We start from the raw sequence: 25,882 nt of genomic DNA, 5'->3' as shown, positions 1-25,882 counted from the left end.
CTAGCCTCTACCTGTGAGTGCTGGCAATACAGGTATGTGCCGCTACACCTGTCTTCTTCTGTGTTGGGGACTGAATCTAGGGCTCCGTGCATGCTAGACAAGCACTCCACCAATTGAACTCCAACCCTGTTTGGTCTGTGTTCTCTGGTGCCTTTGGAACTCCATCAGTAGCTGATGCTAAGTCCAATTTTATGCTAGGTGAACTCTATTTCTCCATTTCTTGTTGTTTGCACAGAGGCTTGCATAATAGCATAGTCCCTCTCATAGCTTGGTTTATATCATTTTATAGCACCAACATCCCTTCTACCCCACATCTAAATTCCAAACACAGGTAGGTAATCTCTGGGCTGTAGGATGGCAGCTCACATGCAGAGCCATGGTACTGCCAAGGACCATGTACCTATAAGGGACTGTGCTGCTTAGTTTTTGTCAACCTTGGAGGAGAGAGCCCCAGCTGAGGAAAAACCTCCATCAGATTGGCCTGTAGGCAAATTGTGGGGGGCATAGTCTTGATTAATGATTGATGGGGAAGGGCACAGCCCACTGTGGGAGGTGCCATGATTGCACAGGTGATCCTGGGAGGTATAAGAAAAGTAGATGAATGTGAGTCCGAAAGCCAGCTGGTTCGTAGCATCCCCACATGGTCTCTGCTTGAGTCCCTGCCTCTAGGTTCCTGCTCAGACTTCCTTCAAAGGTGGACTGCAATGTGAAGTGTAAGCCAGATAAAACCCTTTGCTTCTCCGAGGTGTTCTTGGTCTGTCGTCTCAGCAACAGGAAACAGACCAGGACAGACTAGGACCTGCTGTTCCTGTGGATCCAAGTGTCCATCTCAGGGTCTTGGGTTGTAGTGTTTCAATGCCAAGATGTAGTGGGTAGCCATTCCAGCTTTGATCTGGAAGTTCCAACCCCCACTGAGGCTTCTGTAACTGTCCCGCCTACAAGGCAGGGCCGAGAGAGGACCCTGAAGACCCGAGATCCAGATGTGCCAGCTCTCTTGGTTCCTGAGCCCTGGACACTGGAGGTAGACCAAGCAGAGTTCTCTAGAGAACACCACCAGACTGCGCTACACCTTTCCCAGACCCTGTTACCTATCCCTTCACTTGTAAGTTACCCACAAAATAAACCTACCTTTTAACTACGTGGAGTGGCCTTAATGATTTCACCAATACCAAGATGCTTTCAACATCCAGAAAAACACTAGGCATTCGTTCAACCTAGGAGACATGAGCGAAGTCCTAGCTCCCCTTAACACTATCACTGGGAGAATCCAGCGCAGGCTCAGAGGCACTGAGATTCTTGCCTTTCATCCAGAGAAAGGAAGGAAGATCAGGAAGGAAGGAAGGCTCTAGTCCAAAGTGAATTCTTTTGTTTAGTACATGGTTTATTTTGAATGTGAAAGTTCAAGGTTACAAAAACAAACAATTTGCCTGGTGTGTCTTGTGAGTTCTGAGACAAAGATATTTCTCCATGTTTGGAGGACGTTCTCAGATAATTGTGCGATTTTTTTGGATATTGTTGAAATAAAAGATGTGCTGAAGCCACAGACCATTACACACAGAGCAACGACCCTGGTTGGTACTGCCTCCATTCGATTCCAGAAGGGTCAACACTTGTAAATAACATGTTGTTAGAGCTTAAATTTGAACTGTGCCCTTACACTCCTGTTTTGAATACTTACTCCCCAAATGCTGGTGCTATTTGGGGGGCTGTGTGCCTTTAGAAGATGGGAACTGGCTAGCATGTGTAGTCACTAGGGGCTTGCCTTTGAAGGTCTTGTCCCAGTACTCTCTGATTCCTGGTCTGCCACATGTTCCTGCAGCAAGAACTCTGCCATGCCTTCTGTGAGTGGTGGACGGCTCCCTCTGGAATAAGCCTTTCCTCTCTCAAATCATCTCAGGTGTTCTGGTTATGCTAAGGTGAACATAACTAGCAGACAGCTGGCTCCATAGAGTAAATGGACCTGCAAGGTGCTGCCAAGGACAGAGGCCATGGCCCCCTTTTCCTTCCCTCGCCTGATTTCCTTATAACCTCCTTTTATTAACTTGGATTTAGATGGCATTGACTCTGGCAGACATCTTTTTAAAAATCGATTTCCTGGGGATTGAGGTGGGTCTTGAACTCTACTGTAGCCATGGAAACCAGGCCTTCCCTTTTTGTTGAAGGAGAGAGCACAGACCTTGGGATGTTTAGGCTTAGTTCTGTCCCCGAGCAGCTGTGTGGCCATGCATAAGGTGTTTCATTTCTCTAGACGTCAGCCTCCTAACCGGAAGACAGGCACCCCACACTTTCAGGCGTGCACGCTGATGTGAGTTCGGTTCCGTGTGCAGTGAGTCTTTGCTCCTGGCTGCTTGCTTGCTTCTCCTCCTCTGTGCCCCTCCCCATTTCCCTTTCAACATTTCCAGTTTCCTTCCTTGGATCTGGGTTCACACCTCGGCTTTTACCACCTAAGAGATCTTTGAATGTGAGATGACGCTTGTGTAAATGTGAGTCGGACTATGATAGCACTTAGTAGCTCCCCAGTCCATTTATCCACTCATCCTGGAAGTTAAGTGTTTCCTGAGTGTGCACCTCCCTCATCTTCTCTGTCTCAGTGAGCGAGCAGCCAATCCATCCTCCCAGTTAGTCAAGCATGGAATATAAACATCCTCCAGGCGCTGCTGGAGGCACCAGGGATCTGACAGAGGACAAAAGGCACTAAATACTCAACATTTTAGTAGTGATGGGTGTGAGGAAGCCACAGAAGAGTAGATGGAGAGCTGCAGGCGGAAGAGGCAGCTTGAGATCGGAGGCTTATAGAAGAGACTCAAGAATGTGGAGTGGTCAGCAGATGATGGCTGGGGAAGGGCACACATGGCAGAGCACGGGGTGGACGTGAAGATGGAGGAGTGATGAAGTCAGTGTGTTAGCCAGATTCTCTAGTAACAGAACTTACAGAATGAGCCTCTTTATGCAGGTCCTGTTTAGGCAACCATTTTGAGATTTCATGGGTGGGTGCAGCCTCCCTGTTACTGCTGGGAGACACAATCTCACAGGAGGCATCCTGGTTGTTTGGCTCTACAACTTTTCCAGCCTACTTCAAAAGAGATGTCTTCTGAGCCTTAGGTTTAGGGGTGGCACTGAAGATGTACCAATTAAGACTGGGTACCCCATGCTTCTTTATTCTCTGCATTTGGGCCAGTTGTGGATGTCTGTAACAGCTACAAAAGTCATGATTTTTTTTTTTTTTTTTTGAGGTGAAGTTTCACTATGTGGTCCAGGATGGTCTATAACTCACACTCCTCCTGCCTTGGTCTCTTGAGTGCTGGGATTACAGGCATGCACCATCATGCCTGGCCCCACATTAGTTTTGTGTGCTGACTACTTGGGGAGCCCCTGGAGCGTTACAAGAAGAGTGAGAGGACCTTATCCAATTGCACTGAGGGGCAAGAGGGCAGTTAGAAGGTAACTGAGCTGCTCACACTACTGGAAGGATGGTGGTTTAGAGCAGGGTGGGCTGAGGATGCTGGTAAGAAGTGGTCACATTCTGGACACTTGTAGATAAGGCCAGCAGAGTTCTTCAGTGGGTTTCCTGAGGGGCATGTGGTGAACAAGACAGGTATTGTGGACACTGTTTACATTAATACTTGAGAAGCTTGGAGGATGGATTGGCCATTTACTGAAATGGAGCAGGGACTCAGGTTGGCAGTGTTAATTTGAAGGGGGTCTGGGAGACATCCAAGAAGAGATGTTGAGTGACAGCTGAGTGTCTGACTTTGGGGCCTGAGACACAGGTTCAGGTTGGACGTAAACATTGCGAGTGTTCAGAGTGTAGAGGCTGGGGGATGGCTCAGTTGGTCAAGTGCTTTCTGTGCGAGTGTGAGGACCTCATGGGAAAAGCTGGGCATGGTGACAAGCACCAGTAATCCTATCACTGAGGAGACAGGCAGATCTCTGGAGCTCACTGGCCAGCCACCCTAGCCAAATCAGTAGGAGACTCTTTGTTTGTTTCTCTCTCTCTTTTCTCTCTCTCTCTCTCTCTCTCTCTCTCTCTCTCTCTCTCTCTGTCTGTCTTTCTGTCTTCTTTCTTTCTTTTTATGTTTTTCGAGACAGGGTTTCTCTGTGTAGTTTTGGTGCCTCTCCTGGATCTTGCTCTGTAGACCAGGCTGGCCTCGAACTCACAGAGATCCATTTGGCTCTGCCTCCTGAGTGTTGGGATTAAAGGCATGTGCCACAGCCACCTGGCTGAGAGACCATTTCTTAAAAACAAAGATGGACATCTTCTGAGGAAGCAGACTTGAGGTTGACCTTTGGCACTCACTCACATGTATGTGAATGCAAATACACTTGCACACACATAAACAGGCACACATAGATTTTCATGATAGGGAAAACATGGTCTTCAGTGTGTGGGTGGCATTTAAAATCTTGAGCTTGGATAAAGTACTCTTAATGGTGAGTACATACAGAAGAGAATCTAGGTCTGGGGATTGAGCCAGAGGCAGTTCAGCAGTTGCTCATCAGGGAGATAGAGAAGAATAAGTACCTTCCCCCAACCCCTCTTCTTTCTCTATTTATCATTATGAAAAACAACTATTTTATTCAATTCAGTTAGCAATCACTTGAAGAAAGGTGCTTAGAAAACATCTCCAGGGGTTGTTTAAAAAGTAATGTGTGCTCTTTGTAACTTCAAAGGCTCCATCCCTGCTGGCTGGGGAGGAGGGCCGCGTGGTGCAGGCAGCGACCCAGGAAGGCCAGTGAGTCCCTTTCAGGATTAGTGAAATTGGGCTCTTGTCCACATTCATCTCGGTAGAATGTCAGCTCAAAAACCTCAAAAATCTTCTGCTTCACATCTCTTTCACTTTTCCATCCAACAGAAAAATCCATGTGAAGCCAGGAGGGAGAATCTGAGAAATGTTGGATTGTTCCTTTGGTGAGATAAGCAATCTGTTGTGTCATGGGACCTGTTTAGAAGCTAGGGGAAGCAGCAAGCTCGTTCTCCAGTAGAATTTGAGTAGGGAGGTGAGCCACTGATAACTGGAGAGGCTTGTGGAGGGCAATGGGGGTGGGCGGTGTGTGTGTGTGTGTGTGTGTGGGTCCTGCATACTCCAGTCAAGCTTACTGTGATGTGGGTTATCTGGCAACAGAGTCCATAGCTTTTTTCAGATTTCCAGAGGTATGAGGCCCTAAAAGGTGCTAAGAGGGGGCTGTCTTAGCAAGCACATTGAGGCTGTGAGACCACTGTGGTTTTCTTACACTAAGTCCTATGGTCCGCACACGCTCTGACATAGCAAGCCCCCAAGCAGAGTGTTCTGAAGGGAGAATGTGGACTTGGTAGTTGGGCAAGCTTCTATTTCTATCCTAAGCAGCTGCCTGCTACCTCTGAGAACCCGAATAAGTGCTTAACTTCCGTTAAGCTTCGTTTCTCCATTTGTAAAAGAGGAATAATAAAATCCACCTCACTGTGCCATCAGGGAAGGTGGCTTCAGGTCATCCAGGGCATGTGGTGAGAGTTTGGTAAATGTGAGGACCTTCCCTCACTCCTTTTCAGTGACATCGTTTATTGTTTCACAGCCTAAGAAAGCAGCCCATGGTGCTTATATCATGGCCCTAGATATGATCATGTGACCCATTAGGGTTAGCTGCCCCTAAGGCAGCTCATGGTGTATGGGACCCGATTAAGCACACATTGGCAGGTCAGATTTCTCCTGCCAGTTTGAGAGAAGGCACAGACAAGCCTGGAGCCGGGAGGCTTAGGGGCCACAGCCAGATGGGTGTGCAGCTAAAGAAGGTACAGAGAGGAGGGGTGGGGAAGACAGCATGGTCTGTGGGAGACAGCCCTGGCCAGGGTTCTGAGAGCACTCTGCTCCCCTGGGGCTGTGTGCACTTCCTCTCCTGTCTTTAGGCCTGTAGAGATCCAGTTATCCTTGGCACAAGCTCTTTTTCCACTTGAGCTAGCCAGAGCTGGTTTCTGATGCTTGTAACTCCAAGAAGCTTCCATGGTGATATCTATTTTGGCCATTATGCTCTGCACAGTCTTCTCACTCAGCTGGCCCACCTGTAGCACCTCCACGGGCCCTCCCTCACAGCCCCAGGCCCTAGAGCTTGTCTCTCTTCTGGACTTCTGCAGCTTTTCTGGCCTTCCTAGCCAGGCCCCATCTTCCCATGGGCAGGCCAGGAAGATAGCTGTAAGGAGTAGGGGCTGTCGAAGGTTATTCCCTGCCTGGCCCGGTGTGGAATTGGGACCTAGCAGAGCCCAGCAGGCAAGCATCCATGAATTAATTTACCCAGATGCCCAAAGCAGATACTCAGGCTACCTTTTTCATTTTCCCTTCCCCCTCCTACCTTCTTTCCCTCCCTCCTTCCTTTCCTTCCCATGTGCACGTGTGTGCGCGTGTAAGTGGAGGCTGGCTGCTGACGTCCAGTGTCTTAGTCCCTCTCACCCTTATTTGTTGATACAACATCTCTCACTGAACCCAGAACTCACTGATTTGCCTACACTGGCTGGCCAGCAAGCCCCGAGGCCCTGTTTCTGCCTCCCTAGTGCTGGGGTGACTACCATGTGTGGCTTTTTCACGTGGGTGCTGGGATCTGAACTCAGGTCCTCATGCTTGTGCAACTAGCACGTTACCGGCGGAGCGTCTCCCCAGCCCACGGGTCGCTCTTCTTTCTTAGCAAGGATGTGGATTCCAAGTTGCTTTTCTGATCTCCAGCCCCTCCCCTTATTTGCTCTGTGCCCAGTAAATCACTTTGGGAACAGTAATGTTGGGGTTTTTTGTTCCTTTTGGGGGTCCGCCGCCTGACTCCCAAATAAATCACTCACAGAAGCTTATTCTTACTTACAAATGCCCACCTTAGCTTTACTGTTTCTTGCCAACTTTCCTTAACTTTAAATTAACTCTGTCTGTCTTTTGCCTCTGGGCTTTTCCTGTTCTCTTCTATAAATCTTACTCCATGGCTTGCTGTGTAGCTGGGTGGCTGGCCCCTGGAGTCCTCTTCCTTTTCTGGCTCCTTCTTTCTTCTTCCTTCCTCCTAGATCTCTCTTTCTATTTATTCTCTATGCCTACCAGCCCCACCTATTCTTTCTCCTACCTTCTATTGGCCATTCAGTTTTTTATTAGACCATCAGGCACAGTAGATGTGTAGTTATAGACAGGCAAGTAACACAGTTCCACAGAGCTGAACAAATACAAAGTAAACAAAAGTAACACACCTTAAAATAATATTCCCCAACACAGTAGCAGTAATTATTGTATGCTCTTTGCCTGGATACTCAGATACTGATCTTTTGTCATATTTGCCCAGTCATCGATCCTGTGCATTTACATATTATCTATGTATGCATGTATGATCTACCCACTATTCATTGTCTATTTATTTAGCATTTCTCTTTTTCCCTGGAACTGTCTACAGACTTTATTCAGATTTTGCTAAATGTCCCAAGAAAACCCCAGATCACTTGCTGCATTTAATTGCTAGGACTCTTGGACCCCCTTTCCTGTGGAGTAATATAATGGTGCTGCTATTCTGAAGAGTTTTCTTGGAATTGAATTTGCCCTGGTGATGAGATTCAGGCTCCGTCTTCGGCAGAAACATGATGGAAGTGATGCTGTGGAGTTCCTAAGTCAGTCTCCCCTACTACTGTTAATCTTGTGTAGACAAATTCCTAAATGGTCTTATTAAATAAAAAACACAGAGCCAAATATAGGTGTGAAAGCCTTAGATCAGGGAAATAGGGAAAGCCACAGCCAACCTTACCTCACCAACTCTGCAGCTTCCAAATGCGAGTTACTTCCTGTCTGCCCATGCCTTTATTTCCTTGTTGTTCTGCCCTCTCATTGGCTATTTTAGCTCAGCTACCTCGCATCTTCTTCCTATGCAGCTCTGTCACTTTCTGTCTATCTGTACAGACTTCCAGGTCTCTATGGTTGGTACCGGGATTAAAGGGATGTGTCACCATGCTTGGCTCTGTTCCCTAGTGTGGCCTTGAACACACAGAGATCCTGCCTACTAAGTGATAGGATTAAGGGCGTGTGTTACCCCTGCCTGACTTTTTGTTTACTTAAAATAGCTTGTTATTTCCTCTGATCTCCAGGCAAACTTTAATAAAGCACAAATAAAATATCACCACAATCTTGTTCACTTGGCTCTGCCAAGTTTCTCCATGTAAATCTTCTTAATTAGCATATCATGGAGGAAATACTTTGAGACTATGCAAACACTTGTGATTCTTAAACTTTCAACCAGGAGTTTTACCATTTATTAGTGTCCCCTTCCCATCAATAAATAACATCACTGCCAAATCATGATTGTCTAGTTTTGGCATTCGTTTACATTTATCAAAGATTTTGTTCTACTTCAAAATAGAACTTCCCTTTCTCCTTGGTTTTCTTTATCAGCATGCACTCATAATTTTTATTTGATTCAATGGCCTATACCTCTGTACTAGCTTTAGTTATTTGGCTGTCCTTTGTCTTAGTTAGCCTTCTATTACTGTGATAAAACACCATGACTAAAAGCAACTTGGGGGAGGAAAGGGTTTATTTCAGCTTATATTCCACATCACAGTCTGTCACTGAAGGAAGTCAGAGCAGGAGCTGGAGGCAGAAACTTAAGCAGAGGCTATCTATGGAGGAATTCTGCTTATTGGCTTGTGCCTCATGGGTTGCTAGGCCTGTTTTCTTATAGCACCTAGGGCTACCTGCCTGGTGGTTCCCAAAGTGATCTGGGTCCTTCTGTATCATGACTCAAGAAAATGCACCATAGGCTCGTCCACAGGTCAGTCTGGTGGGAGCATTTTCTCAATGGCACCTTCCTCTTCCCAAATGACTCCAGCTTGTGTCAAGGTGACATCAAACTAGCCAGCACACTCATGCTGTCTCAGATGTGGCCAGCTGGAGCCTCTTCAAGAAGCTCTCCATGCTTTTGATATCTTGATACTGTTTGTGACATAAGAAGCTCTAGTTTCACCTCACGCTTTCCCTGTCCTAGCACCGATGCAAAAAACAAACAACAACAACAAAAACACCCCAGGATGGTAGTAATCCCAGTGTGGGGGAGACAGAGACAGGGGGAACCCCTGGGGCTTGCTGGCAGCCAGTATAACCAAATCGGTAAATTCTATGTTCAGTGAGAGACTCTCAGAATGTGAGATGGACAGTGACTAAGAAAGACACTGGTCATCAACATGTACCTTCCACGTGAACACACACACACACACACACACACACACACACACACACACACGCCCTTCACCTCATGTGTACAACATATACACACAAGAGAAAAAGAAAAGACACTGGTTCCTTTTTACTGGAGAGTAGTATTTATGAACAAAAAAATTAAGTGTAAAATATGCTCATTGCTCCTAGAGCATCCGTTTTGCAGGTCTTCTCAGTGGCCAGAACTAGAAAATAGGAGAAGATTTATGCACACACATAGGTATATATGTATGAATGTATATAAGGACACATATAGATAGTGCCTGGATTATGATGGTTTAGCTCAATGATTTTTCAATTTTACAAGTTGTTCAGTAGAAATTTGAATTAAATTTGAATTAAAAATATTCCCAGGCTAGAAATATGCAATATCATACTTTCCCATCTGCTGGGTGGTGGCAGTGAGAGGTAGATCACACTCAGTCATACAAACCCACTGGAAATAACTTGGATTCCATACTGAACTGTTGCTAGTGGCTTTTTTATTTTCTTTTAAGATACAGATGGTCAATAAGTTATCCCACATTTCTTTTTTTATTTTTTACTTTTTTTTGGGGGGGGGGTTCAAGACAGGGTTTCTTTGTGTGGCTTTGTGCCTTTCCTGGAGCTCACTCTATAGCCCAGGCTGGCCTTGAATTCACAGAGATCCACCTGCCTCTGCCTCCTGAGTGCTGGGACTAAAGGCGTGCGCCACCACTGCCTGGCCTCATCCCACATTTCTTATAAAATAGGCCTCTTGTTAATGAGTTTATGCAGTCTAGGCTGAGTGATGATGTTGGGTAGGTTATGTATATTAAATACATTTCCAAGTAACTTTATTTTTAACTTACAATGAATTTGTTGAGATGTGACTCCATCATAAGTCAAGGGCACCTGTATATATTTACATCTGCATATATATTTACATCTTTACGCACCAGCTATCCTATCGCTCTGTTTCTGTCTCTCCTTCACTTCAGTACAGTACATGATTTATTCTGTTCTTCCTCCAGAGCTGACAGGGAAAAACTTGGCTCTCATTGGCTACGCTATGCTTGCTAATTTGCTTCCTGCTAAAGTGCCTGGGAAATACTTTCAGAATTATAAACTCATATGTCTATGAAAAAGAAATATACTCAATAGCTAGTTCATAGCGCTCTTGACTTTAGCTTAAGATCACTTATCTTGTACAAAAGTTACATTCTTTTCTGCCTCTCTGTCCAGAGCTGTCACCTACCTGTTTTCTGGCCACCTCATTCCTGTCCTTTGTCACACCTGAACCTCTCAGGAGTCTTAGAGCAGGTATGAATACTCTTGGCTCTAGACACCCTTCTCTGTATGTTGTGTGGACACCCTTCTCTGTATGTTGTGTGGACACCCTTCTCTGTATGTTGTGTGGACACCCTTCTCTGTATGTTGTGTGGACACCCTTCTCTGTATGTTGTGTGGACACCCTTCTCTGTATGTTGTGTGGACACCCTTCTCTGTATGTTGTGTGGACACCCTTCTCGGTATGTTGTGTGGACACCCTTCTCGGTATGTTGTGTGGACACCCTTCTCTGTATGTTGTGTGGACACCCTTCTCTGTATGTTGTGTGGACACCCTTCTCTGTATGGTGTGTGGACACCCTTCTCTGTATGGTGTGTGGACACCCTTCTCTGTATGTTGTGTGGACACCCTTCTCTGTATGTTGTGTGGACACCCTTCTCTGTATGTTGTGTGGACACCCTTCTCTGTATGTTGTGTGGACACCCTTCTCTGTATGTTGTGTGGACACCCTTCTCTGTATGGTGTGTGGAGCTCAGCTTTCATGCCCTGAGTTGGTAGACACCACTCCTCCAGTTTCTCTTGCAAACTTGCAGAAATGCCCATCCATGGCCCTTCCCACCCATCTCCTCATGACTGAGCTATATTATTATCTTTTCCTCTCTTACCTTATTTTCTCTCTCTGTTTACTTATTGTTTGAGGCAGTATCTTTCTGTATAGCTCAGGCTGCCTGGATTTCACAATCCTCCTTTCCTAGTCCTCCAAGCGCTGGGATTAGGGTATGTTCTACCACTCCCAGCTTAAGTATATGTTTCTTTTTTAAGGAGTTCCTGTTAGCATTTTATTGGGGAAGGGATGCTATTTATTATCTTGGAGGAGGGACAGAGATTGGGATCTTGGGTTGGTAGTCTGTGGTCTTGGGTTGGTCACTTGGGGACCCTAGAATTAGAGAGACTGGAGCTTGCAAACTGCAAGATGGTGCAAGGTTCCTCAGCTCTCCACATTGAAATTTTCATTTAGGATGTGGGGGTGGGAAGCTACACATCGTGTGTATTTGGCAATGATGGCAGCATTAGACCATGTATGCAAAGAGGCTGGCACAGTGCCTCATCCCGAGTGCAGTGAATGACACCTGTTAGTTGCCAGGCCTGCTCAGTCGGCCTCTCATTGTCTGTTCATTCAGGGTCTGCTAAGTGCTGAGCCTTCTCTGAGTCACTAAGTTAACAGGGCAGGGAAGTCAAGCTCCCAGAGAAACTGTCCAGCAATCAACCCCAGGACGGGCTGCATTCTTGGCAAGAAGCCAAGTCTCCTCCCTTGGCGCCCCTCTGTCCCAGGATGAGCTTTTGTTTTCCTGGTCCTTAAAACTTCTTCCCGGCCAAAGGTCAGATGGTCAGTCAAGAGCCTCCCTGAGCTGTGGGCCAGTATGCCTGCGTTGGCCCATTGCTTTTGTGCTGAGGACACATGATGGTCGCTGATGGGATGAGTGATGAGCTGGAGATTTTGGTAGAGAGAGGCCAAATCCCTGTGTGGCTCCAGGAACATGGATAAATATAGCCAGAGTAATTGCTTATGTTCTTTTAAGGATTAAAAGTCAGCTTTCGGGCAAGCTGTGAAGCTCCGTGACCAGGACAGCGAGGGACACAGTTCCTTTTTTAGAGCTGTGGTCAGCACTCCTGTGCATTGCTGGATCCTAGGCCTCAGTGACGCTGCTGTCACATGAATTTAGGGGTCATTCAGAGGGCACAGATGGGTCACAGGTATTCCTACCACATTCTGTCAGCCAGCACTAGGTCAGCTCATCAAAGGTACTCAGTCAACACTGTTTTTAATTTTTTTCCCCTGAGGCAGGGTTTTTCTGTGTAGACCTGGAAATAGCTTTGTAGACCAGGCTGGCCTCGAACTCACAGAGATCCACCTGCCTCTGCCTCCCGAGTGCTGGGATTAAAGGCATGTACCACCATTGTCTGGCTTTAATTGTTATTTTAATTATATGTATATGTATGTGTCTGCATGTGAGTACAGGTGCCCATGGAGGTCAGAGGGGCTGTTGGATCCCCTGGAGCTGGAGTTACAGACTTGTGAGTCACTCAACTTGCATGCTGGGAATTGAAGTTAGAATCCTTTGTAATAGGGTGCATGCTCTTAACCATCTCTGCAGCCCCATCAGTGAACATTTTAAGTGCATAAATGGAAAGATTACATTTAAAAAGTAACCATAGGGATAAGGGCATCTAGTTAACAGTTACATCCTGATGTCCATTTCCTGGTTCTGAAATACATAACTGTGATATAAGTGCCACCATTGAGAGAAGCTGATGAAGGAGTACTTGAAACTCTACTATTTTTATAACTTCCTGTATTCCTGAAATTGTTCCAAAATAAAAGTTAAAAAAAAACCCACACACTAATAACCTTTAGTCAGAATCTTCCCAGCATTCCTGACAGTTGAGAGAGGCAGTGCTGGAAGACAAGTTAATTAAATCTCTGCTCAGAGCAACGCTTATTGTTATTATTGAATGTAAACACATGGCTTAGTCCTGTGGCCCAAGACCTTAAATGCATAAGCAAGACACAGTGAAACACAGTGAATACAGAATACAGTGGTTAGTCTTTAAATTTTTTTCATTTCATTTTTTTCTTTTCAAGACAGGGTTTCTCTGTGTAGTTTTAGAGCCTGTTCTGGATCTTGCTCTGTAGACCAGGCTGGCCTTGAACTCACAGAGATCCGCCTGGCTCTGCCTCCTGAGTGCTGGGACTAAAGGCGTGCGCCACCGCTGCCTGTCTTCATTTTTATTTTGTAGGCATATACATGTCATGGTGGGCATGAAGAGGCCAGAGGACAGCTTGTTGGAGTCAGTTCCCTCCTTCCACCATGTGGGTCCTGGGAATTGAATTTAGGTGGTCAGGCTTGCCAGCAGGCACCGTCACCCCATGAGCCATCTCACTAGCCACAGTGATTCATCCTTATTCCACAACTGAGATTCTTTCCCAGGGATAATGTTTTAATATTACTGACTTTTGTGCCGGCTTTTGAGTGCACTGTGAGTGTGGGTATATATGAATGGACATAAGTGTCTTCGTATGTATATAAATATACATCTACACTTTTCCCACCCATGTGGTAGATCTTCTTTTAGCTATCTTCCCATGTACCAATACATCTTAGAGCAGTGGTTCTCCACCTTCCTGATGCTGCGACACTTTAATACAGTCCCTCATGCTGTAGTGGCCCCAACCATAAAATTACAATGTAAATATCTGATATGTGATGCTGTGAGGTCACAACCCACAGGTGGGCACTGGCTCCTTTCTCCTTTGTTATGGCTGCACCCCATCTTCTTTTATGGCCCCCAAGTAGTGCACATTGATGTCATTCCTAACCCCCGGCTTTTATACACAGTGCTGCATGAGTAATCGTGAGCATCTGTCATTTCCCAAGTGTGGGAGTTGTTTATAAAATAAATTCCTAGAAGTAGAACTGGGTCAAAGGGCGCGGGCCTCCTAACCTTGGCAGTGTTCGTGTGTCCTGTATAGAGCTTGTTCTACTTTGCACACTCACCAAGTGATGCTTTACAAAATGCTTGTCACTGAAGTGACTTTTAAAAAGTCACTTGGTGACTGCTTTGTGAGGCTGGGGAAAGCTTTGGGCCTCTACCAAGAGACACAGGTACAGAATGCTGTCTCAGAGACTCACAAAGGCCACCCATGACCTTGGGATAAGAGCCGTAGTGGAAGAGGCGGTAGATAGTGAAGAGGAAGGAATTGTAGATAGAAGCACCTCCGGGCACAACTGGGCCCTGGCACTCAAGGCTGCAGAGCATCTGAAGCACTGCTCCGTTTCTTTGGGCCTCAGTTTCCTCTTCAAAGGAAAAATGCAATAATTCTGTTCGATAAGATGCTTGTGAGGTAGACACTCACTTCCGTGAACATTATCTAATGTACTGTTTAGGAATATAGGAGGTGTTTGCTAAGTGGCTTACACACTTACAAGCGTGTACACACACTCATAAGCACACAAAGCCTGAGGTTCCATTTTCAGCCTCTGGTTCCTGTAATACCCTTTAGAGCAGTGGTTCTCAGCCTTCCCCAAATGCTGAGACCCTTTAATACAGTCCTTCATATTGTGATGATCCCCAACCATAAAATTGTCTCATTGTTACTTTATAACTGTAATTTTGCTACTGTTTTGAATCATAATATAAATGTCTGATGTGCAGCATATCTGATATGTGACCCCTGTAAAAAGGTCATTCGGCCCCCAAAGGGTCAGGACTCACAGGTTGAGAATCATGGCTTTAGAGCAACGTGTCTCAAAGTTAGCAATGTTGAGAGTCACAGAGGACCTTAGTTTGGACCAGGTGCCTGTGTCTTGTTTCAGACTCAGGTCTATGAAATTAGAACTTTTGGAAGAGGAATCCAGAGTCTCTAAGTTCAGGTTTAGAGATCTGAGTCATTCTGAGGTCAGTAGAGCACAGCTAGACAACCCGGTCAGTGTTAGCAGTTTCCACATGTGCCTTTGCCAGTGGGATGCACATCCACAGACAGAGGTGGATTCCCAGGAGAAAGAGTGATTAATGAAGCCAGCAGGCAGATTTGCTACCCAGCAGGAAGCTTACTCAACAAGCAGGAGAGACAGCCCAAGACCGAGTGCTGGAAGCCAGCCTGGCCGGAGCACCTGCTCTGGTGACCGGCCTGTGGCTGGGGCTGGGGCTGGGGCCTTTGCTCATCCTGGCAGAAGAAGACACGAGCCCATTGTCCTTGGGGCTCCAATCCCTCACATTCTCACTCAGGACTAACAAGTAGTGGCCAGGGCTGGATTCTCAGGTCTAGCAAGTAAAATGCCCCCTTATGTTTGAACTTCAAATGAACCACATATGATCTTGTGGCACAAGCATGTCTCATGCAGTATTTGGGGCATCCTTTTATGGAAATAGTTACATTTCATTTGAGATTTAAATTTGAGTATCCTGTGGTTATCTGCTATCCACCCAAGGGCTTCTCTGTTGAGATCTCTAACTGCAGAAGGGGCGGTGGAGCTCCCATGTGGTTGTTCAGGGTTGGCATTCTGTGATCCTAGCCTTGGGTACTGTATCTGAGGAAGGTAAGGAACAAACATTGGCAGGGCGTGGACTTCCAGAAGAGAGGCACCTTTCTCCACCTGAGTTGAGGGGTGTAGTGGGGGCAAGAAATTCATCCATGCTGTTCTAGTACCTATGAGACCCTGGCCCACAGTGTCCTGATCTTTCACTATTGTCCCACTTCAGAGATGAATAGACTGAGGCTTTGCCATGTTAAGGCTACAGGACTGTTAAGTGGAAGAGATGGGACTGACTCCTGGGGCTGCTGCCAGGCTTGGAATTAGCCAATCCCCTTCACGATGCCCTTCTCTCTGGCAATCCTGGGGGTTTAACATGGGAGCAGCCTCCGCCCCCAAATCCATGGGACAGGAAACATTCCCAGCTTCTCCTGGCGCTGGGCCAGGATCTTATCTAGGCTCACATGCTTGCTGGACACTCAAGGGTGGGAGACTGGTTTGCATATGTCCCCTTCATCCCCCTCTGGCAAGGACAGTGTTGGGCATCGCCAACTGCCCCCTAGGCACTGCCATGGGCTACGGGGTGCCCCTACAAGAGCCCAGGATGAGGGGCTACCACTCAGGCCCAAACTTCCTTGAACCCTGAGGCTGGCTGGGAGGTTTCTCCCGCCTTTATCCCCAGAGCCAGGCTGCAGGGGGTCTGGTGGAACTCTGGTCCCCAGTCCCAGCCCCTCATCCAGCCCCTCTCTGAGGAGGAGGCAGGCAGCCGGGGCTCTGCAGCCAGAGCTTTTCAGCTTGGAGCTCTGGAGCCAGATGTAACATTGACCTTAAATGGTAAAAGCTCCCCAGAGTGAAGAGAGGCTGGCCAGGGAGGAAAGGGGAATAACTCAGTTTTAGGTAAGTCATCGCTATTGCCTAGAATAACCTGCCTCTTCAGCCCGAGGGAAGCAGAGAGGCGCCTTCTCCTCCTTAAAGGTACAGGGTGCTAGGATGGGGGCACTTTAAGCTGCAGGGGAATTGGCTTGGTTGGGTGCTATTTTAGCCGAGTTTTTTTTTTTTTTTATTGTTGCTGTCTTAAGTTTTAAATAAGAAATGAGACTCTCGGTCCTCACTAAACCTTGCCTCTTCTGCTTGCTTCTGGAAAGCATGTGCAGGTTGGGGTGAAGATTTGACTTCTCACAGAGACCCTCAGCCCTGGCTTTCCTGTAGGATCCTTTGTGGCTGGAGAGTAATGCCGGAGCTGGGCAGGGTGGGCTTTCTCCCCGGGACTTCCGGTGACTCCGTTTTCTTCTCCCTGGGGTCTACCTATGTGAACTGCTGTTGGTCCCGCCTTCTCCATCCTTTGCTCCATTTCTATGTCTGACCTTCCTGACCTGTGCTCTGTCCACAGCTCCTGTTTCCATCTCTGAACCAATCTCTTTTTTTTTGTACCTGTCCCCTAGCCCACCGTATCCTGCACCCCTTCATGGTGAGATTGTGTGTGTGTGTGTGTGTGTGTGTGTGTGTGTGTGTGTGTGTGTGTGTGCGCGCGCGCGCGCGCGCGCGTGCGCGTGCACGCGCCTGTGTCCCAGCTTGTGCCCCTCCAGAGGTCATTGGAAGCTGTTCCCAGCACTCAGACAGGCTTTCCTAAAGGGAAGGTAGCAGGGCAAGGCCCAGGAGAGGCCCAGCTGCCGGCTTCCTTCTGCGCAGTAAACAGTTGTAAAAGTTGGAGAGGCCTCACAGCCTGCATAAACGAGAGCGTGGCCTGGGGCCCCTGGCTGGCGCTCCTGCCTCCACAAGTGAAGCCGCTCTTTAACACTCTTCAGGCAGCTTTGGGGTGGCAGAGGAAGCGAGGCAGCCCTGTGCTTAGCTGGGCTGCTTTCTGCATGGAGGAGGAGGAAGGTACCAGGGCTGCCAGGCTGGAGCAGAAGTGAGGCAGAACCTGGCAGGAAGGGCCTTCCCCTAAGGAGGTAACACATGCCTAAGGCACGGAAGAAGGGTCAGAGCTGGGATTTGAAAGCCAGTCTGCATGGGTTCCCTCCTGACAGCATGAGTGCCTCCAATACTGGCCTCTGAGTTTCGACTAAGCGACAAAAGGGTTGTCATTGTTCCGTTTGGTTCATAATTCCGTGGCATGTGTGTACATGTGTTGGAGGTGGCTGTTTGTACTCAAGCCTATGTCTCCTCCCATATGTGGGGTGGTGAGTCACTTCCACGCACCCTTTATGCCCCTCTGGGAAAGAAAACTGCTAATTGCCACAACGTGAACAAGACGTTGCCTGTAAATGTATTTTCTGAGCCACAGAGAAGTTGCACAGCTGATTTAAGCCCAGTTGACCATCTCTAGAGGTTCTGCTCTTGATCCCCCCCTACACCCATGCCCCCATTCTCCTCTGCTGGGTCCTGTTTCTTGAGAGGACAGGAGGAGGAGCACAAACCCTCATGCTCATCTGGGGCTGTGACATGAAGTGTCACATGACCCCACAATGTTGCTAGGACATATGTCTGAACCTCAGCTTTACAGGTAGGGGCTCAAGGGCTAGAAGGCATTTAGTGCCACCAAGTGACCCAGTATCTTAGGCAGGTTGAGTAAGAACCATGTGATTCCCAATTCCCAATAGGCCCGGGGCTCTTAGTTTGGGGATAAAGCATTCTGGGGGTTCTTGGGAGGAAACTGAATTGTTTAGATGATAAATGGGCTCCAGCAGTTGGGATACTGAAGTCTGTGAGCCAGAGTCCACACTGTGTGCTCCACACCAGAATGAGACTACTGAATGTTCAGAGTCCATCATTTTTGAATGAACAAACAGATACAGCACTTCTAAGATTTGTCCTGGTTCAACAGCACTCAGGTTTATTGAGTGCATGCTTCTGATGGGCAGATCTTGTTGTCTGGCTTGAAGGATGCTGGATGAGGACGCTCTGGCTATCTCCCTCTCTTTGCTTTGATAACTGAGCAGCCCCACAGGGCCACTGGGTTGCTCCACAGCCATCTTCAATGTGGCTCGACAGTCTGTTTAATGCCCAGGGTCCAGGTGGAGAGCAATAACTCTGCCCCTGCACCTTAGGGAGTTACCTGAGTCAGAGCAGGGAGATGGAGAACCGAGTTCTGGTGTAGTAAGTGCAAGGAAAAAGGAGAAGAAAAAGGGACTGAGTTCCTACTGTGTGCTCAGACCTGGTCCAGGTGTGTTCTCACATCAGTACTTGTGTTATAACTCAGGATGTTGGAGCTCAGAGGCACACAGCTGCTACTAGTGAGTGGTGAGGGGCTGGGTTCTAGTGCAGGCTGGTTCTCTCTAGGATCAGAGAACTTCTGCAGTAGATGACACCCTGCCTGTAGTTAGTAACTCAGGTCCCAGGGCTAGTTATTGAGTGCTGCTATCCAAACAGGGAAATCAAAGAGAAATGAAAAGGGGCCGTCATACCAGCCCTGTGGACTTAGGGGTTCAGGTGACAGCCCTGGTCAACCTCACATGGTGGACCTTTGGACCTGGCACCTGAGCAGAGGTAACCCTTGCCTGTGACCTTGAGCAAACCTTGCCTACCCTTCCAGGGACTTCTCTAGGGGAGTAGAAAGCAAGTGACAGTCAGACAGAAAAGCTTCCCCACCAGTGACAGATATAAAATACTGTGCTAGGACTGGTCTTGGCACAAGATTGGATCCTTCAACAATCCATCATGGATTAGGGAGGGTCTCACAAGGCCCCACCCTTCCCCAGGAGCTATTGGCAGTTAATGGTTGTATTGGTGCCATATTCTAGTACTAGCCCCCTACCCGTGCTCACACAGACAACCCTAGTTAACTCAGTGGGTCAAAAAATCAGTAGAAATAAGACACCAAAGAAGAGGACTAATGGAGAAGGGGGAGCAGGAATGGGAGATAAGAGAGCGTACTGAGGGTGGAATGTGATCACAATTCAGTGTGTGTGTGTGTGTGTGTGTGTGAAATTGTCAAAACAATCTTGAATTTAGACAAATGTCTTCTCAATAACAACATGGTTAAATAATATAATTAAACTTTTACTTCTTCTTATTTTCCTTTATTTATAATTTTTATTCAATTGTCTTCTGGTAGTAACAGTAGTTTATGCTTCTGCTAAACTTTCTTGGGGAATACAGAAATGAGAATAAGAAAGAAATTCAGAAGTAATTATACAAAGAAGAACCACTTCAGAATATCATCATTCAGAGCTAAATATTGCTACTATTATAGAATATTTCTTATTTACATTTTTACCATTCAGGGACTGGCCAGGCCAGACCCTGCTTAGCTTCTGAGATCATATGAGATTAGGCATGTTTCAGGAGGTACATCTATAAGCTCCTCTCTACCCTTCTCTTCTCCTCTGTTTTTCTGCTTTTGAGACAAGGTCTTAGATAGCCCAGATTGGCCTTGAACTCAACAAGTAGCTGAAGATGGCCTTGAACTTCTGATTTTATTCCTCAGTGCCTACCACTGCTCTCAGTATATGTGCTGCAGCCTATCAAACTCAGAGCTTCATGTCTTCTGGGTGCCATAGTTATATTTGTCAACACAACCTAGGAATCCCTGGGAGGAAGGAATCTCAACTGAGGAATTGCCTTCACCAGATTGGGCTGTGGACATGTCTGTGGGGCGTTTTCTTAATTGCTGATTGTGTAGAAGGGCCCAGTGTGGGCAGTTCGATCCCTGGGTGAGTGGGCCTGGGTTGTATAAGAAAGGTAGCTGAGCAAAGCCACAGGAAGCGAGCCAGTAAGCAACATTCCCCTGTGGTTTCTGCATCAAGCTCTTGCCTTGAGTTCCCACCTTGGCTTCTCTCTCCCCAAGTTGCTTTTGGTCATGGGTTTATCCCAGAAAGCAAACTAGAACACTTACCAACTGAGCTTACCAACTGAGCCGTATCCCAGCCCTGGAGGTTCTTTACATTGTTGTATGTTTTTATGAAACTAAGACCTTGAATGGCTTTGTAGTCTGATTACTTTTAAGCTGCACATTCCACTGTGATCTTTTCTCTGCATTGTTAGTGATTCTTCAAGCATAGTGGCTTTGCAATGGATTCGCCATGCAGAGTCATGTTAGCTGTGGAAGTTTAATCAGCCTTCCTGTTAGTGGCGTTTGTGGTGTGGATTTCCCTAGAGGATTATCTGAGCGACACACTTGGCATGATGGCTTTCCCACATGTTTGGGAACTCAGTTCTCAGAAGCAGATATGTGCTGTGTGGCCTGAAGTTTTGGCCTGGTCTGCAAGATGTCTGTCAAGTGGGGTGCTGGCCAGCCTGAAGCACAGACAATCACAAGGTCAGGACACTATTTCAAGATCCTGACAGTCTTTTGTACCAAGGAGGGATTCTGTGTTTGAAGTCCAGTGTCTGGAAAGAGAGTTGCTAAGAACAGGTAGGCCTGGGCAGATGGGGAAGTGGTCACCCTGTGTGAGCCCAGTGTGCCTTCAACAGCTTTCTTATGCTTCCTTGTCTCTCTTCTTGGGAAAAAGAGACCAGGTATTGGCATGGAACCTTTGGTAAGCAATAGCTGGAATGTAATAACTGTTTTCATTGCATTTAAAGCTCTCTATTTGTGTTAACTGGTACTGACTTTTATCACTTTAGATAGGATATAGAGTTTCCCCTTTAAATAAATGCAACAGTGGTTGCTGGCAGGCACCGAATGCCTGTTGTGTGCTGGGTGATAGTCAGAGCTTCACCAGCAGTGGCTGGTGAAGCTGTCATGGCAACCCTTCCAGGCGGTTGCCATCATTGTCTTCAGTATACAGATAAGGCACAGAGAGAGGAGGGTAAGTTGCTCAACAACATAAAGTTAGTAAGTGGTAGAGCCCAGATTTCAACCTTGGTTCATTGCTTATAAATTAAAGAATATTAAGTACATAGATGTCTAGGCATGGCCCAAATGACCAGAGTCGTGTGCAAAGGATCCAGTTAGCCGATAGTTTGTGGAATAGCGGGTAACAGTGCTAGTAGTGTTGGAGGAGCTCAACCCCGTGAAGATAAGCATGCACACTGTTCACAGCCTGCTGTAGACGTGAGATGCAGTTCCCAGAGTGGCCTCCCTGGGAACGGACACACAGGCCACAGCCGGTTCTCCTGCTGACTCACTGAAACAGCAGATGTTTCCAGAAGCTCCAGGCTCAATAGCAGCAAGCTGAAGACACACAGACAGCGTAGACCTGTTGTACAGGTGTGGTCGGGTGCACACTGAGCCTCTGTGGAGAGGTAGTTCCATGGTGACCAGCTCTGCCCTCATGGTCACATGGAGAGATGGCACTTCATGCAGAGGGCAGCATGGTGCTCTGGGCTGAACATGTGGCCATCTCACTGACCAGACATGGATCTGGAACTGCGTTGAGTGTGGTAGCCTCAGTTTCCCCACCGGTGGTATGGATAGTGTCTACTCTGTGAAGTTGATCCCTCAGCCTATTGCCTGTGTTCAGCCACCATCTGTTCCTCTCCAGAAGTCCCAGAAAGAAGACTCCTGCTCTCAGTCTGAGGCTCTGACTATATATAACCCTGTGTCCTGTTCTCACTTATATAGACAGTTCAAGGCCAGCAGCAGACTCATTGTCCAGAGGACTACCTTTGACCCCTGGTAGGGTCTTCAGAAGGCCCCATGAGGGACGCCTCCTTCCTTTACTCCCTAAGGCCTGTTGGAATTCAGAGGCTAATCTCCCTGATATGGTAGGTAAAGCTCTTATGGTATGGGAGAAGGAATTATATGGAGGCCAGAGGCTTTCTAATAGTACTCTGAGCAGACTGTCCCCTGACCCATGTCTTAGTCATTGTACTATTGTTGTGAAGAGACACTATGACCAAGGAAACTCATATAAATACAGAAGAAAGCTTTTTACTTGGAGCTGCTTACAGTTTCAGAGGCTTAGTCCATTATCATCATGGCAGAGAACATGGTGGCAGGTAGGAGTGGTGCTGGTGATGTAGCTGAGAGCTACATCCTGATCCACAAGTAAAGAGGGGGGGTCTGCCTTGGGCTTTTGAAACCACAAAGCCCACCTCCAGTGACATCCTTCCTCCAACAAGACCACACCTACTCTGACAATGCTACACCTCCAATCCTTCTAATCCTTTCAAATAGTGCTACTTCCTGATGACTAAGCATTCAAATATACAAACCTATGGGGATCATTATTACCCAAATCACCACACCCATAGGGGAGTCAGGGCCCTTTAAACCTCAGAGCTGGAGGAGCTAGCACTAATTCCATAAAGAACGAGCAGGGGGAGGGGCTGAGCTGTCTACCAGAGCATTCCTCTGAGCTCTATCAGAGTCCTGCCCTCGTTGGAGCCAGCTGGTACTATCATCTCTCATGCAACACAGTGAGTGGCTGGCCAGTACCTTTCAAAAGACATGAGCCTCAAGAGATGGGTGCATGCCTTGGTGAGAGACCCTGAGGTAAACAGTCACATGAGAGTGGGAGCCTCAGCTTCTGTCCTTTCTACTCACAGGATGTTTGACTTTTTGACTTCAGATATGCCTGGTAGAGGACTTCTGTAATATAAGCTTTTCCTGTACAAGACTTGCTCCAACTAGAAGGATTTAGACTGATTTTTTTGTATGTATGTATGTATGTATGTATGTATGTATGTATGTGATGTATGCTTGTGTATGTGTTCTTGAACATGTGTACATCTGAGTGTGGAGGTCAGAGGTCAATATCACATGTCTTTTGTCACTCTTCACCTTATTTTTTGAGACAGGGTCTCTCACAGATCGGGACATCTGAACTTAAGTCCTTATTCAGGACCTTACTCAACCTAACTAAGCTGTCTTTCCAATGCTTGATCTTTTCCCCCTACAATCTGAGTTCTATGTAGGCAATTCCAGGCAGAAATTAAATGTTTTCTTTACCTCCTTCTTTAGGGTTACTTCTGAGCTGCCATTTTGAGCAGGATATATATGTCACACCTGATATAACTAATACCTCATTAAATTCATATATTAGCCATCTATGGTGGTTTGGATGGGAAATGGTCTTTATAGGCTCATATATTTGAATGTTTGGTCCCAGTTGGTGAAACTGTTTGGGAAGGATTAGGAGGTGTGGCTTTGTTGGGATGAGGGTGTCACTGGGGTAGCTTTAAAGTTTCAGAAAGTCCATACTGCCTTTCAGAGTCTCTTTCTTTGCCTCACAGTTGTTTCTCAAAATATGAGCTTTCAGTTACTGTCCCAGTGCTATGCCCTCCTCCCTGCTGCCATGCTCCCTATGCTGGGCATGGATGCTAAGTCTCTGACATCATAGACCCCAAGCAAACTCTTCCTTTTTTTTTTTTTAATTTTATCTCATGTGTGTGTGTGTGTGTGTGTGTGTGTGTGTGTGTGTACATGTGAATGCACTCAAGTAAGAGTGATTGCTTGTGTGCACTGTGTACCCACTGCACCATCTCCCTGGCTCCAAACTTCCTTTTGTAAGATGTCTTGGTCATGGTATCTTATAGCAACAGAAAAGTAACTCGGACACCATCTGAAGGTGATAGTTAGGAGCCTACTGACTTGGAAAGGCTAGGTTACTTAGTCAGGACCACAAATCTAGTAACTAGTCTTTGTTTCTTTGAAATGGGGTCTTACTATGCAGCTAGGCTGGTCTACTACTCACTCTATAGCCCAGGCTAGCCTGGAACTTGTAGTGACCCTTCTGCCTCAGCATCTCAAGTGCTGGAATTACACATGTGAGCCACCAACCTAGCTACTAGTGACAAGGTAAACCAAACTTCGCACTCCCAAGTCTCCATGTCTCTCTGCAGCCTACACATTGGGACTCAGGGCAGGGGAGGATATTGAGCCTTCTGTTCCTACTCTTTCATGAACCAGTCCCAGAAGGCCTTAGCACAGTTGCTCAGAACAGAGGCCCTGACTCTTGGAGCATGAATCAAGGGCACCTGAACCCTATCCCAGGCCTGCTCTACTCTGTCCCTCCCCTTGCCTTCTTTCAATAAGTGACAATCTTTCTAAGGTCTCATAATCTTCCCCATGAACAAGCCCCTTCCTCTATTGGGAAAGAAAGCATAAGTCTAACATCGTGAGCTTTCTGCTGTCAAGAAATGCCAAGTCCTGCACTATGAATCTTGAGCCACTGTCTATGGTTCATCAAGGGTTTTGTCCTGAGAATTCATAGAAGCTTCCACAGTCAACAGAGACAGCCAAAGTAACAAGTGATCTGAGATCCAATCCCAGCTCTTCAAGTTGCCTTGTGTCAACAGGGCTGCTCCAAGGGTCGTTATGAAGAGGAAATGGAGTGCTTTATCTAAACCATTGCACAAGTGAAGCCATTTTATTCATTCATTTATTTATTTATTTATTTATTTATTTATTTATTTATTTATTTTTTAGGCAGGGTTTCTCTGTAGCTTTGGAGCCTGTCCTGGACTAGCTCTGTAGACCAGGCTGGCCTCGAACTCACAGAGATCCACCTGCCTCTGCCTCCCAAGTGCTGGGATTACAGGCATGTGCCACCACCGCCCAGCCCTATTTATTTATTTATTTATTTATTTATTTATTTATTTATTTATTTTGAATGCTGAATGCCATTTATTGAAGGAGGGAGGAGGTCTTAAATACAGGCTTATAGCACAGTGGGAGAACCCCAGAGGGCAGAAGTTAGCTTCTGATGTTTTACAGTCTTGCATCTAAGCTGTTAATGCCCAATATGCAGGATACACAGACAAGGAACTTCCCTTAAGCATTCAGGAGGGTGGAATCTTGCAGGGAATTAGCATAGGGAGGATATCAAGGTCAAAGTCAGCAAGCAAGGCCACAGTTACCCAAAACAGGGGCCAGGGCCCTACAGGTACCCCCCCCCCTTTTACTAAAAAAATGAGCTTCTGACTTAGGTTGCATGGGACGTCAGCAGGTCGGTCACCTTACCCATCATGGAGACACCTGTCCATGCCACACAGGCACTCTGTCTTAGGTTGGTGAGCGCCCCCCAGGCATTACCCTTCTCTGAATGCTCATTATCATTCAGGCTCAGTCGTGTGAGAGCTGCAGAGTTAACTGTTGCTAAAGATCTCCAAGTGGCATTGGGCTTGCAATCTGTGTGTTTGACATGGGAAAGACCAACAGAAGTCTTAACCCACCCATAGCCTGTAGGCAACTGAGCCATTCCCTTCCTTAACGAGCCTTATTTCAAATTGGAGTCCTTTTAAGATGGTATACCAAAAGCAAATGGAACGTGAGTTTGTAAATTTATAACTTTCAAAGCCAACCGAAATGTATATAACTATTGAATTAAACTTGTCATGCCCAATAGAATGATAGATTAACTAACTGTGGTAGCTACTTTTGCTGCCAGGGTCTCCACTGTGCTAGCTGTAGTAACCAATTATGAAATGGCAATTCCAGAAACAGTAGTAGACGGTGGTTGTCACTGTTATAACAGCAACAATGGCAGCAGTGATGTCAAGTTCTCTTCTGGAGCGTG

General features: G+C 46.7%; 1 protein-coding gene across 1 annotated transcript in view; it reads left to right on the top strand.

The window, feature by feature from the left end:
• Positions 1-16,011: 16,011 nt before the first annotated feature.
• Positions 16,012-25,882, top strand: part of Irag1 (inositol 1,4,5-triphosphate receptor associated 1) — a 113,158-nt gene continuing 103,287 nt past the window's right edge. Inside the window, exon 1 of the mRNA XM_036201392.1 lies at positions 16,012-16,454. The gene's annotated coding sequence lies outside the window, so the exon portion shown is untranslated. The remainder of the gene's footprint in view (positions 16,455-25,882) is intronic.

Source organism: Onychomys torridus, chromosome 1 (assembly GCF_903995425.1).
Source record: "Onychomys torridus chromosome 1, mOncTor1.1, whole genome shotgun sequence".
NCBI lineage: Eukaryota > Metazoa > Chordata > Mammalia > Rodentia > Cricetidae > Onychomys > Onychomys torridus.
Note: the sequence above shows the minus strand (reverse complement) of the source record. Positions and strands in the feature narration are given on the sequence as shown.